This window comes from Stenella coeruleoalba (assembly GCF_951394435.1).
Source record: "Stenella coeruleoalba genome assembly, chromosome: 6".
Taxonomy (NCBI): Eukaryota; Metazoa; Chordata; class Mammalia; order Artiodactyla; family Delphinidae; genus Stenella; species Stenella coeruleoalba.
In genome coordinates, this window is record NC_137151.1 from 112,232,905 (window position 1) to 112,254,462 (window position 21,558).

A 21,558-nucleotide genomic window follows, 5' to 3' on the forward strand; every position below is an offset into this window, starting at 1 on the left:
TTATTTATTTGTGTGTCTAAAATGCGGGCCTTGCAAAACATAATAACACCTCAAAAACATTTCACAGTCAGGCAGTGCTCCAGCACCCATGTTTTTAAAATCAGGCTGTTGTGAATTCTCCAAGAAGTCCAAGAACAACTGTGAATTGCTTCCTTGAGCACTCTCACAGGTGCACAGGAAAGAGTCCCCGCCAGCAGAACAGGGTGCCAAATCGAGGACAAAAATTCAATCTCCAACCAAAAAGACATGCATGAGGGTGGGAGGGGCTGCTATCAGAAATGGCCTGGATAAAGCCTTCTTGACCTATACAACCAGAGAAGGCATTACCCCAATGTTTTCAGTCTCTGCTTTATTTTCCAGGGACTGAAAAGGTTTGCCAGGAGCACCGGAGAAAGAAAAATATTCTATCAGTTGCCATGTAAAATATTTATGAGAAAAGTCGAAGTTTTTGGAAACTCTTTCCATTCATACGTATCTTCATAATTGTAAGAAATGTTGAAACATTTGAAAAACAAGTGAAATTTCTGAAAATACACCTCTATTTCCAAAATGATTCCACCTTAATAAAGGTTAGACTTTTCAGGTCAACTTAAAGCTTCATGGAAAAAAATTTCTTCTAGGAGACCTTTATTAGCTGCCATTTTTCCTTAGTCGTCAAACAACCTCAGTATCACTAAAGTACAATACTGTATGGAAATTTTTTTGCCTCCGAAAGCTAACATTTAAAAGCAAAATCCATACATAGTATGGACGCTCCTGGAAGAATATTACAGAATGCCCTACACAAGCAGCTGGGCATGCAAGGATCACCTCTGAAACCCTGTCTCTCACTTGTCCGAGCCAGTTTTCTACCTATTCAATTCAACATCCACAATTCTGCGCACATCCATAGCTATTACATGCGCTCCTCCATGTTCCAGAGCCACGCTGTGTAATATCCCTTTTCGTGTTTGTTTTGAAAGCTAGAAATAGTGTTCTTTATACTCTGCATTTCCCACATGGCATGTGTGGGGTAGGATGTGTATTGAAAGTTTTCAACTAATCCCTACTGTGGTACAGGTGGGTAAGAAACAGAAAATGATTGCTGGAAAACTGCAGCCCCAAAGGACATATGTTTACTCACTTAAACATTCCTGAAAATTGAGGCTGGGTCATTATTCCTATTTCCATTTTAGGTGGAGATGATTAAATCATTCCATCCTGATGATTGTTATGTTGCTAAGTAAACTTCCCTAGCATCATTGTTATTTGTCTTAATTGATTCTGAAAGACTAATCTAGTTTCTATTTGTAAAAAGTTTCTGGAAGTTTCTTTCAGTCTAATAGAATCTTCTAAAAAGTGGAAAATGTAGGAGCAGAAGAAGCCATTCGTCTCCAAACTTAAGGGGACTGAGGGCCAAGCACCCCTCCAGAGTTCAGAGAAAACTGAAAGACACAGGAATCAGATACTTGGAGACCAATATATTAGGTTTATTACTTATGAAAAAGAAAAAGAGAAGAAGGAGGAGGAAGCAAGGCTATTTGGGAGGATGTGGCTTTAAAGTTATGACTGAAAGTGTTGATACTTCACCTTTGAATTTAACAGGATTGTGCATTTCTCTGGTCTCTGGAGCTGGGCAAATACAAACCCCCTAGCCAGCAGTAGACCAGAATGAATGCACGGTGTCTGCAGTATGATAGATGTATAAAAAGGAGAGACAGAGACAGAGAAACAGAGAGAGAGAGGAGGAAAGGGCTCTATCATGTTTTTTCTCCCAAACTAACCCATCAGAAAGCCCCTCTTTATGCCCTGGAGACCAATGAAAGTGGGACAGTGAACAATAGGGGTTTTCCTCTAACGCACAACTCCCACACCATGGAAACACGAGGCAGTGCAAAAGAAGGTTCTCATCTTAACATCTACAAGCTCATGAACATTACAAGAAATTTTCCTTGTCCTAAAGACCTGAATACAATCAACATGTCACCAAGACTACCAGTGTACTCACCGTGAGAAACTGCCAATAAAACAGAATTACAAAAACAGAAAAAGGCAAGAAGCAGTGAAACAAAATTGCCAAGCAGTCAAAGAACTGAGACGATTCCTCGATGTTCCCTAGAAAATTATTTAACTTGTCGTGCAACCTCCCATCGTGGTCTCTCTCCACCTGGATATTTAACCTCAGTGTTTCAAATAAGAGGGTGAAACTGATCCTGGGGAGCAGACATGCGTCAGAGGACGCTGATACTGGTGCTGGATCTCTTTCTCTCTTACACACAGAGAATGTGAAAACACGAATGTAGATGTTGGGAAAGTGGCCGACATGCAAGCAATCAGGAGGAAGTGGGGAAGTAACAGATTAAGTCAGGGAGCACAGGCATTTGGGGCACAGAGGTCCTCCCTTCTAATTACAGTAGGTGGGCTTTTTGGAATGGCTGAAACTAAGAGAAGTGGACTCTGGTTTCAGTAGAAGAACAGACCAACCTTGATGGTAATTAAGTCTCATAGATTACAATCCCATTTTCCTCCAACAGGAACTCAGTGTGAAGGCCATGTGGCCCCAATTTGGGAGAAATGGGAGAAGTAAACCATCTCTGGGTCCCGCTGAGAGCTGGTATAATGGGCTATCCAAAAAAAGCACAGGGAGATCAACACATATCTAAGAGTACTCTGAAATTCCTGCACGGCTTAAAAGTGTAGTGCGAGAGATAGTGAAATAATAATTTGAGGCTTTGGGTCTTTGGTTCCAAAAGATGCAATATTGAATATAAAAACGTGAAACATTTGCCAAAGTGAATTTCTTAATTATTTTTATTTACTTGGCCTTAAAGCCATTGAAAGGAACAATAACCTGGAAATAATTCTGGCATAAAAAATGTAGGGTCACAGAGCTTTCAGAACTCAAAATTCCCTTCAGACAAGAAAACTGAAGCCAGGAGAGAAGGTACGGCTTTCCTAATTTCACACAACTCCTTAACCCAGTGTCTTATTGAATATCCACGTCTACCCCCTCCCAGGATGGCGTTCTTTCTGCTGCAGGACTTCAGAAAAGCACCCACCTGTGTGGTGCCCGTATGAAGGCACAGCCTCCCCAAGGCCCCCAGTATGAAAGCCCAATTGTTTACGAGCATTGTTTCCATAATATCAGGCAGAGACCACACACTGACCATTACCACATGCCCAAGGAAGAAGTACTTGTGCAGGGAAGCAGGATATTGACTTGGTTAACCGGCGTTTTATTCATGTGTCTGCTTTTCCCGACAAATTTGTTTTGAGTAGTTGTGTTTCCTCTGATGTGGAGTTCAAGGTAATGAGACCAATTTCCAAAAGTCACATATTAAAGGTAGGCTCAGGACCTCGTTGGCCTGCCTTACACTTGCAGGTCTAATGGAAGTCGAACAGGTGGACTTTATTGTCCTTTTCAGAAAAGCCATCACAGATGGGGGCCGCATGCCAAGTCTCACAGTTTCGTGTCCATAAATGTGCATACATTCGTGTTTATGGTCCCCCTGCATGAATCAGGGATTATTTCATGCTGAAGCGCGTAACATTTCATGTGAATTCCACTTTTTTTGCGTCTTCAAATATATCATTCATAGAAGGTATATTTCTCATCTGATATCCACAGTGGAATTTATCTAGCACTTTAACAATTTTGTTACGATGGACTTTTAAAATTATTATGTTTCAGATGAGTCATAAATCAGAAGACTAGACTTTAGAGGATCCAAACGGTTGAGCCAGGATCTAATAAGACTGTACACTTCTCATCTTTATTAAGTTTGGTCTTTACAGCTGACATGATAAAAATTTGGAGAGTACTTGAAAGTAAAAAGTGCCAGTTGTCTAATTTTAAATAAAGATAAAACTTTGCAAACTCCTAATTATACCTTTTTAGTTCCGTGGACTTAGTGCATGTTAAATGTGCCGCATTCAGCACCTTCTGTGAACGGAACAGAATATGTCTGCTGGAAACCAGAGAAAACAAGCCCTGAGAATTCTGGTCATCCAAGGAGAGCGGCATCAATTTATGAAATAAACTGATGTAAAATGCGTGAAGTTTTAAAAAGTCAAGATACTTCTTCATTGCTGAAGGTCTCAGAACCATCTGCACGTCGGGGGTTGGGGGTGGGTGGGTATGTACATTGTAAATCTCCAAGATGAGTGTGTGGTGAGCAATTCCCCAAATTATCTAGAAATTTCCTTCCTACCACCTTTTTTTTTTGGAGCAACTATTAATCAGTGCCATGAAAATTCATGTAGAAAAACAGATATTTTTGAATTCAATTCAATCATAAAGGTTGTTTTCATGGTTTTAAACAATGCCCACCCAACCCTCCAGGGTTATCAACTCCTTGGGGGCAGCAGATGCACCTTATAATTCTTTGTATCCCCCGCTGTGGTTCTAGTGACCCCCCTAACCTCATTCATTTCCTCCACTCTCCCTCTCATTCACTCCCCTTAGCCCCCCTGAAGGGCACCAAGCCTACCCTTGGCTCAAGATTTTACATTTTCCATTCATGTGCTTTATACCTTCTGCCCAAAGACAGTCACATGACTATTACCCTCCTTTCATCCAAGGCTCTACTAAAATCACTCCCTCTATTATTAATATTCCCTTTCCCCTTTCCCTGTTTATTTTTTTTCTCATAGCACATAATACTACCGGACATAACATCATCTATCTACCTATCCCTTGATTGTCTCTATCCTCACACCCACCGCATGAGCACAGGGACTCTGCTTTGTTCCCTGCTGTTCTCCTTGTCCCTAAGGCCTTGCCCGTTACATACCTGGATATAAGTAAGTAGTTACTGAAGTAACAAACCAAAGAATCCTGCAAGAAAAAGAGGAAGTAGAGGAAGGCCCGATGTTTGACTGTATTATAATCAGTTCTATTAAAGGAGCTTCAGACTAAGGTCTCCCTAACCCTACTTCACAGATAAATATATAAATTTTTATCTATATAAAAATATAAATACAAAAATATATAAATTTTTAAATTAAAGATTAACCTTTGAAAACAAAAGATTATGGAAAAGAAGCATATTAGTAGAATAGCACGTACCCTACCAGCTGGATGTGAGAGGAGGTCTTTTGGAAGGCATCCTTTGTCAACTCATTGGCTGGAATTGATCATACATATTTCAACTTCATTTCTTTTCTTTTCTATTGGCTTTTGACAGTAGCTGGTGGCAACCCAAGGGAGCAGTGAAGAAAGAGGACTAGGGTGGCTGTCCAAAACTCTGTGTTCTACCCACCAACTTTGTCACTAAGTTGAACAAATCATTTAAACTCTCTGGATGTCCTTTTTCACCTTTCATCTATTAACAAGGTCCCTGGAACACAGATTGGAAAAATTCTGCTTTATAAATATGTTAATATCATTAGTCTTACTTAATTGTTGATGTGATCTAGGCTCAGGTGAGTTTAGAAGATCTTAGATTAAAGAGCTAACAGGTTGTTATTACAGAATTTCTCAGGGCCTTTAATATACTGACATATGTTATGACCTTCCAAGATGTGGGATACAGTAAATAGAGCTCTCCAAAGGAACTCTTAACCAAGGAACACTTTCAACAGCTCCTAAGACATTCCTCCCTGGAGCACCACTTTAGGAAACACTAGAAATGATCTCCAAGACCACTTAATGTATTAACATTATCTGACCATGACACCATCATTCAAGGGACAATTCTAATGCTATTGAAGAAAGCCACAAACAAAGGAACTTTTAAAATATTATACTCACTCAAAACTTAAAAAGACAAACAATCAAGTAAACATTGGGTTTTCATTCTACTAAAGAAGATATACAAATAACTAATAAGTGTATGAAAAGATGCTCAATGTCATTAATCATTAAGGAAATGAAAATTAAAACCAGAAGGAGACACTAGTACACACCCATTAGAATAGATATAATCAAAAAGATGAACAGTATACCAAGTGTTGGCAAAGATATGGAGAACTCAAAACACACAGGTTGCTGGTGTGAATGTAGAATGATGTGGCCACTTTGGAAAACAGGCAGGTTCTTAAAAAGTTAAACACACACTTACCATATACCCAGCAATTACACTACTGGTATCTACTTAAGAGAAGTGAAAATATATGTCCCCAGAAAACACTTTTACTCAAATTTTCGTAGGAGCACTATTTATAACGGCTAACTAAAACCCCAAAACAATCAAAATGTCCATCAATTAGTGAATGGATAAAAATGCAGTTTATCCACAAAATAAAAAGGAATAAACTACTGATATACGCAACAGCACAGCTGAACCCGAAAACATTGTGCCAAGTGGAAGAAACCAGACATAAAATACTACATGTAGTAAAATGTCATTTGTATGAAATTCCTAAAAAAGCAAAAGTATAGAGATACAGCAGATCAGCGGCTATCTGAGGCTAGAGGTAGAATGGGAATCCACTGTAAATGGGAATTAATAAGGACTCTTTATGGGGTGACAGAAATGCTCTAAAACTGGATGGTGGTGATGGTGTGCACTGTCTAAATTAACTAAAAATCACGGAACTGTATTTCACAATGTGTGAATTACATAGCATATAAATAATACCATAAAAAATCTGTTAAAAATAACAGTTCAAGGATGTCCATATGCAAGGACGAAATCAGAAAGATGACGGAAGATCTCGGTGAAGGACTTGTGTATTATTCTTGCCTTAGACCATTCCTCCTAGAGTGTAGATATACACACACAAACACACACGTCTCGGTGTATGACTTAATTAAAATAAGTTTTATTAGTGCTGATGACACCAGGACAGAAATGCTGCTCAATGACAAATATGCAAAACAGTAAAGTCAATTCCTATAAACAAACAACAAAGTCTTTCTACATATTTATATAACATATGCATATATAACATGTATATGTATATATAACATATTATAGCTGTAACAATCTATATCTATCTACCTAGCTTTATATCCCTGTATGTATATATGTCTGTGTGTATGTGTGTGTGTGTGTGTGTGTGTGTGTGTGTGTGTGTGTGTATTTATATTGGGTTGGCCAAAAAGTCCGTTCGAGTTTTTCTGTAAGATGTTACAGAAAAATAGGGACGAACTCTTTGGTCAACCCAATATATGTGAATTATACGTGTGTCTTATTTTCCCCTCTAGATAAAGCGAGAGGGAGCCACCAAAGACTCTCAGAAGTCTGTGAGTCTTACAGAAATCTGATTTGCTGTGTTCATAATATGGGCCATAGACCTTCTCTGAGGAGATGGCATCTAAGCTGAGATTGAAATGATAAAAAGGAGCCAGCCATACAAAGATCCAGGAGAAGAGCATCCCATGCTGCAGGAAGGGGCAGTGTGAAGACCCTAAGCATGAACAAGTGTAGGGGTTCGAGGACAGAAGGGAGGCCAAGCCAGTGCAACTGGAATGTAAGGAGCCAGCGTGAATGTGGCCTTGAACCTGAAGGGGAAAGGGGGCGGTTTAGATCATGCTGGGGCTTGCTATGGCTTTTGGATTTTATTCCAAGGGCAGTGAGAAATTAGTGGAGGAGAGAGACGTTACTTGGGTTTGTGTTTTTAAAAAACCACTCTAGCTGCCTTGTGGGAGGCAAGAGTGACCACTGAGAGAAGAGCTGGGAGACCACCGCAAGAGCCCAGATGAGATACCATAGGGATGGCACGACTGTGTTTGTCGAGTAGGACAATGGTTAAGAGCAAGGACGATGGCAACAAAATGATGGAGGTTCACATCTCAGCTCTGTCACTTCCCATCCAAGGGGCTTTGGAGAGCTTACTAAACCTCTGTGAGCCCCACTTTCTTCCTCAAATTAATAAAAACGGGTAATACTAATATTTATTCCATATGATTGCTAGGATAACTCAATGAAAGAGATTATCATACTAAGTGAAGTAAGTCAGACAAATACCACATGATATCACTTACATGTGGAATCTAAAAAAAAATGAGACAAATGAACTTATTTACAGAACAGAAACAGACTCACAGACACAGAAAACAAACGTATGGTTACCACACACTACTATATACAAAATACATAAAAAACAAGTTCCTGTGGCACGGGGAACTATATTCAATATCTTGTAATAGCTTATAATGGAAAAGAATTTGAAAAAGTATGTGTGTGTGTATGTGTGTGTGTATATATATATATATATATATATATACAGACATATGTTTATATGTATAACTGAATCACTTGGCTGTACACATGAAACTACACAACACTGTAACTCAACTATATTTCGATAAAAAGAAATACATATAAAACACTTGGAATATATTAAGTGCCCCCCAAATGATAGTGATTATGACCCTTCAAAATCCATTCTACTAAGTGTACCATCATCAACCATGTAGCAGATGCTGTTTATGCCCTGCCCCATATCTCCTGGAGACACCTGAGTTCACCAGCAGGTATGATGGACAGTTTCCAGCACAGTCAACTTCCCACCTTCAGCACCAGCATCTCTCCTCACTTCCTGAAGGGCTTCCTCTGGCATCACAAAGATTTGCTCAACAGCCAGCAGGAATTAAGTACCCAGCCAGAGGCAACCATCCACCAAGGGAGGATGGTAGTTGGTGGATAAATTAACCCGGCTCTCCAACCTCTGTCTGCACATCTCGAGGTACATTCCACGCAGTTTCTTGAGGGGTTTCCAGTGAGACTGAGCATGGGTAACTCACTCACTGACTCACCTTTTGTTGGGTTTCCTCCTGCCCTGTCACTTTTCCCATTTCCTCACATCTGCTTTCTCGGATCACTTCCCAAATCAGCTACTATGGCCAAATGCTTGTCTTAGAGTTTGTCTTAGGGGAAACCCAAACGAAGACACATCAGCTCTGTGTGTTTAGGCAATCTCACCATACCCTTTTATCTATAAAAGGGGTAACTGGGCTTCCCTGGTGGCTCAGTGGTTGAGAATCCGCCTGCCGATGCAGGGGACGTGGGTTCGTGCCCCGGTCCGGAAAGATCCCACATGCCATGGAGCGGCTGGGCCCGTGAGCCATGGCCGCTGAGCCTGCGCGTCTGGAGCCTGTGCTCCGCAACGGGAGAGGCCTCAACAGTGAGAGGCTCGCGTACCGCAGAAAAAAAAAAAAAGGGGGGGGTAATTAAGCAGTCAACTTCCATGATTCTAAACTTAGGCTACTTATTTTTGTCCACCTTTCCATCTAGCACATGATAAGTATAATATATATTAATCTATATTAAATCAGTAATTTTAAATGAACACTTAAATACGGCTACACATCTTCCTGTATAAAGAATGAATGGTTTCTGCATATTTAACAATAAGAAATGATATGCTATTTGGTTTTTGTGCTCACCAAATAGGGTATCATAAACTGAATACAGGGACTTCCCTGGTGGCGCAGTGGCTAAGAATCCGCCTGCCAATGCAGGGGACACGAGTTCAATCCCTGGTCCAGGAAAATCCCACGTGCTGAGGAGCAACTAAGCCCACGTGCTGCAACTACTAAAGCCCACGCACCTAGAGCCCATGCTCTGCAACAAGAGAAGCCACCGCAATGAGAAGCCCGTGCACCACAATGAAGAGTAGCCCCCGCTCGCTACAACTAGAGAAAGCCCACACACAGCAACGAAGACCCAACACAGCCAAAAAAAAAAAAAAAAAGGTTTGGTCAAAAAAATAAAGTATAAAAAAATTAAAATAAACTGAATACAGAAGCTTATAATGGCTGTTAAAATAAGGCTATGTTAAGCTAATTCAGCTTAAGAATGTAGCAGATTATATTTTCTAAAGATGGTCGCTCAACATCTTCCATCTCCCACATGTGTTTGCACTGGAAGTTTGTCATTCCCCCTTCCGTAGGCAGAATCTGTTTTCCCACCCCTTGAGCCTGGGTGGGTCCTGTGACTGACTTGTCCAATAGATATGATGGAAATGATGTCCCAGTCTTAGGGGAGACATTAACTAGACTTGCAGGGACAACTTCCTGTCCTTTGGAAGATAGCCAATGGGGAAGAAAGGAGAACTTCCTGAGATGTCCGTGCTGTGTGAAGCCCAAGCCATGTGGAATGACCACACACACAGAGAGAGTGGCATAAGAGTGAGTGAAGAAGCCATCTTGGAGGTGGGCCCTCCAGCCTCTGCTGCCCCAGCTGATGCCTGGTGGAGCAGAGACAAGTGACCAAGAGAGCCCGCCCTGAATTCCTGCCCCACAAAGTCACGAGCAAAATAAATGGCTGTTCTAAACCACTAACTGTTGGGGGTAGTTTATTACACAACAATAGAGAATTTTAAAGTATTTAGAATTAATAATTTGAAAATTCATAAAATGTTTTCTAGGATTAGACTGACTTCAGGAAGAAATTTGTAGATATGGTTTCCAAAAACGTGATGAAAGTTCTTGTGGGGAAACAGAAACAATGAAAGCAGAATCCTATTTGAAGTCTCACTCTTTTCATTAGCTGCAGAGTAATGAAAAACAGCCACCCTGAATATCCAATTTCCCCCAATACTTTAATTCTTTTCTTAGGCTGGAAGTTTTAACAATTCATCCTTTACTGTAAGTTGAAAAAAATACATAATGATTTTTTTAAACTTTTTCTATTTCTGGGCAGCAGATTTTGAAGGTGAAGCTTTAATCACATGCTAGTCTTATAATCACTGCTGGTTTTCAACTGAAGTATTACAAATTGGGCTTTAGTTCAATTTAAATTGCATGGGCCAAATCCAACCCTTGGTTATTACAGGCAACTCCCATTGAAATCATTAGTAGTTGTACATATGTAACTGAGGAGATAATTTGGCCACATGTGCTTTGTCTCCATGTGTCTCTACACAAGTGCAGGCACAGAGGCTGGGCTACATAGGGGAAACATCTTGCACTATTTGGAATAAGTTATCTTTTTGCCATACTGCATTCATGTCAACATGATGAAAAGAAAATGTAAATGTAAGGACAAGCAGCATTTCCTGCTGTAGCTTTCAATGTCCTGGTGGTTCCTGGCAACACTGACTCTATAAGCAGTTGCTGCTCCCATCAGTAACCATGGGAAGGGTCCTTTCTGTTCCCCTCCTCCCTCGCCCGCTCCTGGGAGACCCTGCTCCATTTACAGCTGATTGGAAGGGAAGTGCCTCAATGTCAGGTTTTGGCTCCAGCTCTGCTGTGGACAACTGCAAAATGTTCACTTTGACCAATCAAACAAATGTCCAATGCACACGTAATCTAAACCGCCGGCCAGATGACATTTTTTACAGAAGGTCCTGGGGGGATACACTTGGTTCATTCAACAGTCAACAAACTTCTTTGAGCATCTAGAACAGTGGTTCTTAATCTTCAGCATGCTTCAGAGAATTCACTTCTCTCAGTCCCCAGATGATGCTAATGCTGCTGGCCCAGGGACCGTACTCTGAGAACCACTGTGGTAGAATTTGGGTAACACTGTAGACATAGTGTCAACTAAGGTACGGTCATGCATGTACAATGCTGGATTCTAGCAGGGAAGATAAAAAGGCAAATCAACAATTGTGGTATGGTCTGATGAGTGCTATCACAGAGAAAATACGGGCCTCCTGGTAACACATGACCTGATTTCGGTTAAGAGGGAGAGGACAGCATAAAATATTTAGTGATAAGAGAAACCAGCCGTAGTGACCTTTGGCTTGTGCTTGCCAGCCAGTACCCCCTTTTCCTTCTGTATCAAAAGAGCTGTTTCCCTTTTGGAAATTGACTGTGCCTGGCTTACTATAGCCTTGTCAGCATCTGCTATCAATCACATGGCCTTACTTCTCTGCCACGGGGGACCACGTGATCCAGGCTGGCCAATCACAGCCCTTTTCTTGGGATTGACAATGAGACTGGGAGAGAGAAAGAATCTTTCTCCTTCTGAGATTCCCCAGCAATAAAGGACCATGTATGTCTGGAGCTCCTGGAACCATCTTTAGCACCATGTGGACAGAGCCAATCTGCGAATAAAGCTGCAGCAGATGTTTTTGCAAAGATGACCACAAAAATGTCTCCCATCCCACATGATCTTCTTTGACATGCCTCCTAGGAAAGAGTGGGGTCTATGTTTCCTCCTCTTCAATCTGGAAAACGGCAGAAGTGACACTGAAACTAAGACATAAAAGGCAAACCAGGATGATCTGATCCTCTTAGGACGCTTGCTCATGGAACCCAGCTATCATGCTGTGAGGAAGCCCAAGCAGCCACAGGAAGAGGATACGTGTCAGTGTTCTGGCCGACAGCTCCAGCTGAGGCCTGAGCCAACTGCTACCATCAATCACAGTTCATGAGCGTAAATGAGCCCGCAGACAATTCTGGCCCCCAGTCACCGCTCAGCTTCTTTTCAGCTGAGGCCTCAGACATTGTGTAGCAGAGAAAAGCCCTCCCTGTGCCCTCTCTGATTCCTGACCCACAGAACACCGTGAATGTACTGGGAGGTTTAGGGTGGTTTGTTTTGTGACAAGAGGAACTGGAACAGAAACCAGGCCAGAAGTAAACAAAGCTGAGACATGGAAGAGAAAAAGCGAGGAGGGAGAGAGAGAGAGAGAGAATGAACTTCAACTTCAACTTTACTTGAACCCCCTAGCTTAAACCTTGCCCGAATTAAGATGGACCTGACCTCAGCCATCCTAATTACACGAACTAACAAATTCTTACTTTTACCAAGGTTATTTTAAATTTGGGTTTCTGTCAACTCCAACCTAAACAGTCTGAGTACAACAACCTTTAACTATCATGCAGCAAAGGAAAATTAATAAAGGAATAGGAGACACAAAATATTGAGAGTTTGGTACTTGATGTCTCTTAGGATGCTATCAAAGATACTGTAATATCTTAAAATCCCTCAGAAAAGAAAATCATTAAGAGAAAAATAAATATTAGAATCAGAAAAATGTCAGGTATAGGTAAACATCTAAATCAGGCACATCTACAAATAAACCTGGACCCTGTAGTAGAATGGCTGGCCTCTTACCATAGATCCATGTTGTGTGATCCAGTCACATCTTTTCTATCTCAGTCAAACTATTGAATAAACAATAATACAAAGGATGGGATGCTTCTGAGAAAGAGCTACAAAAAAATCGAGGACAGAAAGTTTGTGAGCAAAAACGAAATAGGGCAAGGGAATTATTAAATGGATGGATAGTAAAGCAAGATTTGAGAAGTAATTACTTCCTAAGGAGTAATCTTTCCCACTTCATCCTTCTTCCTCCAGGTGCTTTCTGAGCCTAAAATATTTGAGGTTTTTTTTTTCCTTTTGAGTGTGATTATTTATTCCCAACCATAATCGACTAAGAAAGAAATACACCCAAACAAAAAGAAAGAATTTTAATTTCTTTGAGATTTTTGGCTATCATTGTATCATTCTTCTACAGGTACCCTGAGAAATAGGCAAAGAAATTATTTTTAAAGTTTACAAATGAAGATAGAAGATCTACAATGATTCTTTTCTCTATATTATGGGAAACACAAGGCTGTCAGTCTTCCTCAACATACAGCGTTAATTATTGTCATTAGTCAAAGAAAAATGCTCTGTTTCACAGTGAATTGGGCTTAAAGGACTGACTTAGTTCTCCACAAGTACAGGGTACTAGAAAGAACACCAAACTTGGAGTCATGGTACCTCCACTCAATAACAGATACATTGCTTTGGACAAACCATTTAACTTCTGAGGCAAAATGTCTTCATATGCAAAATCCTTCATTCCACCCATATGGATGCTTTGAGTCTCAAAACAAGTCATGTGAAATTTCTTTACCAACTCTAAGTGCTACATGCTGTGAAGGGCTATTCAAGTTCAACTAATACAAGGTAGGTCAAACATATTTAGATTAGGTGACCCTTAACACTGCCCACATCTGTATAACTGCTAACCTTCATCAACGGAAGAAGTATTTTAAGGTATATATTATATAAATTCCTATACCTAAAAGTCAACTTTAACAAAAATCCTAAAATAAGCTCTTGGCAGCATTAGTTCTTAGAGTCCTGACAGCATGGGAAGCACCTGGCCCAGAGTTGGAGACCCCATTAGATTTTAAGAGTTGAAGAATGAAGAACTACTGGTAAAAGAGCCCACTAATTACACTATTTTAGCCTGTTTCATCTGCAAATTATAGATATGACTGGAAATCTCTTTTTATGGCTAAAGGCACATATCTGATACAAGTGATTTGATAGAACAATTAGTGGATGTTAATTGATTGGGCAAGCAGGGTCAATAAGGAGCTTTCTCCTAAAATATGTTTGCCTTAGTTAATAAAGGAACATTGTAAGCATCAACCCAAGGGCTGGTGGCTAAGCTGGTTACACATGGAAGAACAGGAAGTGAACTAGGAGTTCTGGCTGCTTTCCCTTCTTTGAAACTAACATCCAGGAAGTGGTCAATTTTCCCAGTTATGACCATCATGACAAGACAGGACTTCCCATGATATTGATGACACCTCTTATTTACTCCATAGGCAGCAAAGGAGTCTAAGTTCCGTCGTGCTACTTTCCTCTTTCTGGAGCCACCCAAAGGACAGGGCTGTGTGTCAGGGGGAAAGTCTAGAGACAAAGGTCAAAATGGCCATTTGCCTCAATAGAGAACTTTTTCAATTAATTAAATTCCTACCTTAACTCTCCATTTACCTTTCTCAGTATACTCATAACACAGTCTACCATGATCCAGGCATTCAAGATATTTCATAGAATTATCAGATAGCCTCAACAAAACTTCCAAATGTCACACAACCCATCTCCTGTGGGCTGAATTATGCCCCCAAATATTCATATGTTTAAGTTCTAACCCCCAGTACCTCAGAATGTGACTGTATGTAGAGATAGGGTCTTTAAAGAGGTAATTAAGCTAAAATGAGGTCATTAAGGTGGGCTCTAGTCCAATATGACTGGTACATTTACAAGAAGAGGTGATCAGGACACAGACACACACAGAGGAAAAACCATGTGAAGACACAGAGAAAAGACAGCCATCTATTGGACAAGGAGAGAAGTCTCAGAAGACCTAACCCAGCCAACACTTTGATCTTGGACTTCTAGCCTCCAGAATTGTGAAAAAATAAATATCTGTCATTTAAGTCCCCCAGACTGTGGTACTTTATTATGGCAGCCCTAGCAAACTATTGCACTATCCATTTGCTTTTAGCCCAAACAATGATCTAATGGCTCAGCTGTTTTACAGATTTCTAGAGATAAAAAGCCCATATTATTCCATAAGAAATACTTCTTAAAGACTGGCCCATTTCTATGCTCACATAGATGCTTTTTATAGTCACCACGTTAATTTGATCAAAGTAGAAACCTGTTACACTCTCCTCCCCACATCCTACTCCTCCATCACTTTTCTCCTTGTTTTCAGCTTGAAAAGCATAGCCTGACCTGCTTTCCAAACAATTAAACTCTCTGTTTCCCTCTTCTAATTATGTTTCCATATGAGTGAAGACTCAAGTAAATTCAAATCAATCCTCAATATGTCAGTTGAGAATTCGACTCTGAAAGGAACTCTAAGATGAAGTTCAGTTTCAAATCTTAGTTTGGCTTTTCAACCTAACACCTACAAGCCAACATTTAGACTCAACATTGAGCATACACATCTAACTTATTCAAGATAGGTACATCACTTCCATTCTGATTTTCGTCTTCTCATTCTATTGACTCCATAGTCAAAGAGCTGAGAAAAATGCCTTCCCTCCATTCCTCCAGAGGAGAGAAATTAATTTTCCAGTCATGTAAATAGACACAGGTTTATGGCTTTCTGACTTCTAAGTCACAGATCAGAAAACAGACTAAGGATGCTATAAACTGTTATGATTATCGTTGTTGTTTAGATGTTTAGGAAATGCATTTAATTTTGCCCTTCATCTACTTCAAGCAGGGAAAATCAAAAATTCTATTTGTAATAATATGATATTTACCTCAGCTGAGTTTATTAGAATGTCATTCAACAAATTTTGTCCAGTAATTGCAATCAAATTACCTCCGATTGTGACTGAGGGCATGCAACATTTTCTCAGATTTCAGCATCCTGGTGGCAGGTGTCTTCGACTCTTGACTATTCCATGGATTTTAAAGGTAAATTAGATTAAATCATCAGTTACAGCTCTAAGTTTATTTTATCTTTCCTTGTTGAATTAAAGTCATCACCATATTTTTGTACCCTAATATGAGGTCCTTTGTTTTCCTGCTTACTTTATGGGATGTGGTGTTTGTTATTAGCATGTTGTATTTCAAATACTTCGTTCAGCCTTTAGAATCTTACAAAGGAAAAAAGAAGCCTATAATCCATTAAGGAATCCATTTCTAAAAAACACCACCATTGCATCAAAGAAATTTGCTACATTTGTTTGGAAAAGTTCTAACTACAATGCAGTCATCTTTTCTGACAAGAAGTCAGAAAACTTTGATAGTTATAAACATTGGTAGCTATTAAACCAAAGCAGACAGTGAGAGGTCTGTGGTGTACTAAGGGAATAATTTCCTCTTTGTGTGTTTTTGTTTATTACTGACCATGGGATAAATGATTCAATCCTTCTCCACACTATTACAGAGTTAATACATACTTATTCTCAGAAAGATAAATCTGTACTTTGTTTAGTTCTAGGTATGATATGTCTGTTGAGAATTAAAAATATGTTGGCACTCTTTGGGAAGAAACAAAGAAAGAGTGTTTACTGTGACTTTTAGCCTCATATTTCCTTTTGCCAATTGCCAACTCGGTCATTCTTCTGCAGCATCGCCCAGGTAGGACCGAAAGCTTTGCGCAAGTACCCTTTGCTAAATTAACAGCTCCTTCTCTTCTGTTTCTTCCAGCATTTTTTCCTAATGTGCATCGATCAAGGCTCCTCCTGTCACTGGCTGCTTTCTGGCAAAAGCTACTGCCACATGGCCCCACTTCAACTTGTAAAAATGGGTGGTTTAAAAGTCTGTAAAGTACTGAAATCTTCAGAAAAATGAGAGATTCATGTTAGAAATTTTTACTACTGTCTTGCACAGTAGCTGCCACAGTCAAAGAAATTTATGACTGCAATAGCTTCCACTGTGTGGAAAGGAATCCATCAACGGCTCTTAACTTTACATGATGACAGATATTAACGTTAATAAAAATTGTGATAGTCTGTTATCAACAAAGCAAGTATATCACCAAAATTATATTCAAGTTAAAGATAAGCCATTATCTCTATGAACTTGGTTAAATCACTTTTCTTCCATAAACCTCTATTACTTAATCTCTCTAAAGTTCATTTCCAGCATAGAATGTTAAGAGTCTATGGCCTACAGAGGAATTTTACATTTCTACACATAAACATCGCTGTTGGTATTTTAATTCTGGAATCTATCTTCTCTTTCCTTGGAAGGTAGGAGGTGCAAGCAGATCTGATCAAAATTAGTCACTGCCCAAGAACAAAGAAACAACCAGATGTGTAGCAGGGTCTGCCCTGCCAGAGTTCTTAAACTGAGACCTTATAATGAAAGGCAACCCTTAGAATGGTTTAATGCACATACCATACGCACAAGCATATAACCAAAATTTACCAAGCATTCAAATTAAGCATATACAACTCATTACAAATCTCTTATACAACCATATCTACAAATAAACTATGCATATGTGAGTTTCATTTAGATTACCCATACTTCCCCCAACTCAGAATTAGAAACAGAGTTGATACGGGTCTTTGTTCATCTCTCTGCTGTGCTCACAGGAGTCCAGCTAGTTGAATGTCAGATTCAGTCACTGAGCACTTCTTTGTGCTTAAGACACAAGCAAAGTATTTCTTTCGACAAGCCAGTTTAACAAATACGTGAGTTCACAGAACCACAAACAGCAATAATGTGGACCTGACCTCTCATTTATAAAATTGTTCAGCCTGTGAGATATGCAAAACACTTAAATTTGGGAAACATGAGTCATTCTCACAGATGCAAATTACAGACTAATTTAGAATAGCCTGGAATTTGGTGGGCCAGCAGCTAATGCTACCGAGTTTGCAACTCCCTTTCTAGACTCTGGCTTTCTTTCAATGCTAACCTCCTCAGCTCTCACCCACAGTGGGAAAGGCTGTTTAGTTAACCTCTCAGGAACCTCAGGTGTTGCCTTTGGTGGGGAAGGGCTATCCAGAAGATAATCCTCCCCCAGGAATCAAATTTTCCATCACTAGCACTTCCTAATTCCTGGCAGCAGTTCCTTCTAATAAGTTATTTTAAGCCTGAATATTGAGAATTAGTGCTGCCAATATCCTAAGCACGTCTGACACAGCCCACCCTGGAGGTTACCTGGAGCTTGGTAGACCCTTCTTGAATGTACTAGCAGCCTCTTACTTCAAACACCTACATCCATCTGTCAGAGTGCTCTGTCTGACCAAAGGAGAGCACACAGGGCAGGCTGGAAACGTCAGGAGTTAACACCCAGTTAACTACAAGCCTCAAGCCCCCAGGGATGTGAGTGGGTAAATACCCCAACCTTCGCACCTCATTAGTTGGATAATCCTGAGGTATTTCCCCATCTCTCATAGGGTCACGGGGGGCGGGGGGGGGGGGTTTGGATCTGTCTCCCACAGCAGTCATCCAATAATTAACAGACGCCTGTGTTTTCCTCTCCTCTCTGTCTCACTTTCCAACTCCCTCTCAGTGGCTCCTGAGATCACCTCCTGAGTTAATTTTGTTTCCAAATCTTTGTCTGAGATCTGCTGTGGGGTGGTTCAAGATAAGCAAAGAACAAAGATAAAACTCTAATTGATTACGGAATTATCAGAATTCAAGCAGAGGGAGGGAAGGAGGAGAAGGAGTCTGTTCCAGAACCCCAGTTGCTAAGTTAGGAGAGGGGAAAGTGGCCATTGGCAGTAAACATTTAGGCATGGTCAAACACACACGTGTGAGCACCACCAAGAAGCGAAAGAAATGGACCTTCCTACCACTTAATCAGGTGATCAAGGATCAGGACTGATGGATTTGAAGTAATTGCAGGAGACGGTTGGTCAACCACAGTTATAAGGGCCCGTTCTGAGCAGATGAGCCAGGCAGGAAAAAGCCAGAGGCAGAAGCTAATTTAGATGAGTTAATAGATCGGCTTAAGTCTACATGTCAGAAACTAATGACACTTCCAGGGAATTACAGTAGAATCTTAGCTGAAAATGGGGTCATAAAACTGGATTTTCCCTGGAAAGTCAAGCTGCACCAGAGAAACTGGATGCCTGATTCTACTTTGTCAGTGAGATGAAGCCAAGTTTCATGATTGCCCCTCTACCCAATGGGGCACGGTGGCTTCTAGGTTTAAGGAGTAGATTTAGAATCTCCGTCTCCCGATTTCTAAGTTAACGTATCTTGTTAACTTACCAGTAAATATTTGAGTCCTTTAAAATGAAAACACACACACACACACACACACACACACACACACACACACACAGAGAGAGAGAGAGAGAGAGAGAGAGAGAGAGAGAGAGACTCCTGTCATATCTTAGGTACCTAGGCACATATTTGATGATTGATTAAAATGAAATGAACAAGAAACAAGACCACTAGTGTGCATTTTCAAATCTCATTCATGTAAAAAAAAAAAATTGGCTTTTACTGCTGTAAGACTACTCTTATGTTTCTGTTATTGTTGAGTTTTGAAGATAATAAAATAAAGATCCTAATTCCAAAAGAGTGGAATCAACACATCAACTCTGCCGATTACATCATGGGTTTATTTCATCTTCCCAAGGCTTGCATTCTTTCTATTGAGTTTGATGTGCCAGGTCCCAAAATTGGGAATTGCATCAAGACAAATATTTTTCAAATAAAGTAAGTATTGTTGGTTTCAAGTATGATTGTCTCAAATATAAACAACTACACAAATTCGAAACATGTTGGATGAAATGGTAGAAGGAAAACAGAGGAAGAAGCAAAGTAAAAATAGAAGCCATGCACATAAGGGTATAGTGGATGAAGCAGAGGTTTTATTCTGGAATTGTACGAAGCCAGTGAAAAAGATACCATTTGGAACATAGTGTTGTGCAATTCTAGCCAATGTTAGAGGCAATCAAAATGTTTCAGGGGGGCTGAAATGTTTGAAACATGAGGACAAGTGTTGGCCCATTCAATACCTTAGAGAAAAGAAAACTATGGGAAAATTTTTTCCAAGGGTATCTACATGAGCCAAATTCTTCACTCACATACTTGTACGTGGGACTTAATTGTGCACTTGGATATTTGTGGCAACCCTGCATTCTGCAAACTTAGTGCTTGTGTGAAACAGGAGTTAAGCATATGGCAAACTTCAGCTTGCATGGCAATGCAATAGCTTCTGTTAGAATTAAACTGCTCATTAGTATACAATGGAACTTTTTAAAAGGAAAACAACATTAATGACTATGAGCCATTTGTAAGCTATTTTAAAAGCCATAATTCAAAATACAATTGAACATAAGGCAGATATGGGTGTAATCCACCACCTCCGTATATCAAGGTCCTCTACTAGAACCAGCCCACCTTAATCTCAGAAAATATAAACCCAATTTAGCAGCCTGTGACATGTTTCTGAGAGGCGCACCAGAGACATATGGGGAGACCCTACAACTCATAGCTATATCACCAGCCATCTTCCAGGTGGAGAGAGGAAGAGGAACTGCCTGGCGAGGTGATACTCTCAGCTTCCTACACCTTCCTAAGAAGTATTCAATAAATGCTTCCCAACCATTAGAAGAACAGCTCATTCTTATGCTACAAATCATGTCTTCTTCCTCATGTTTATACAGCCATAATCTTCAAACCACAGAACAGAGAAACAAGCTCTCACTTTAAAATCCAAAGGTTTTGAAAAGAAAGCAAACCACTTCTGTGAAGAGAACAAATGCAGTCACTGAATTTTCAGTATTACAATTTCCTAAATGGGTGGTTGTGGTGTTTCAAGCTACTGCACACCCATGGTCTCCTTCCTCTTCTTCATGTTTCACTGTACTTGACATTAACCTATAAAAACACATGTATCTGCTTGCGGGAGTTCCTTGGATCTTCCAGGTCTGTTCTTTCTTGGCAAAAATTTGATTTGACAACTATGGAGTATGCAGCAAGTGCTGGGCGGAAAAACTTAGAAGGGGAAAGCAATTAGCTTTAGCCCAAGTTCATTTGGGCTGGTATGGAACATAATGATAAAGGACAAGATGTTGAGAGAGAGAGAGAGAGGGGTTAGATTTGAAATGAAACCTAAAGAGACAACTGAAATATATTAAGGATGGAGGTTTTCACCTGTCTTTCTTTCTTTTTTTTTTTTTAACAACAGAATATAAAAGTACAGAGCATGATGCCATTCAACAGAAACATACCCCACACAGAGCGAACCAGGGAAATCACTTCATTTGGTGGAACCTCTGCCTGACTATAAATGGACAGAGTGTGAAATCAGAACAGAAGTCTGGGTCAAGGTGCTTACAGAAGGGTAGACAGGGAAAAGACAACTGTCCACTGGAGAACAATAAAACAAAACACTCTTAACTTCAGAAACTAAAGAAGAAACACATATCTACTAAGAACATGGTCCACAGAACACTGTAGCCAGAGGAAAAAAATTACCAAAGGAGTGCTAAGCTACTATAAAAGCCACGGAAAAGTTAGGTTA

The 21,558-nt window shown here is 40.1% G+C and overlaps 1 long non-coding RNA gene across 1 annotated transcript in view; it reads right to left on the minus strand.

The window, feature by feature from the left end:
* Window positions 1-5,053: 5,053 nt before the first annotated feature.
* LOC307188275 overlaps window positions 5,054-21,558 on the minus strand; it is a 78,922-nt gene continuing 62,417 nt past the window's right edge. The window contains exon 4 of the long non-coding RNA XR_013828880.1: window positions 5,054-5,318. This is a non-coding gene — a long non-coding RNA (uncharacterized lncRNA). The remainder of the gene's footprint in view (window positions 5,319-21,558) is intronic.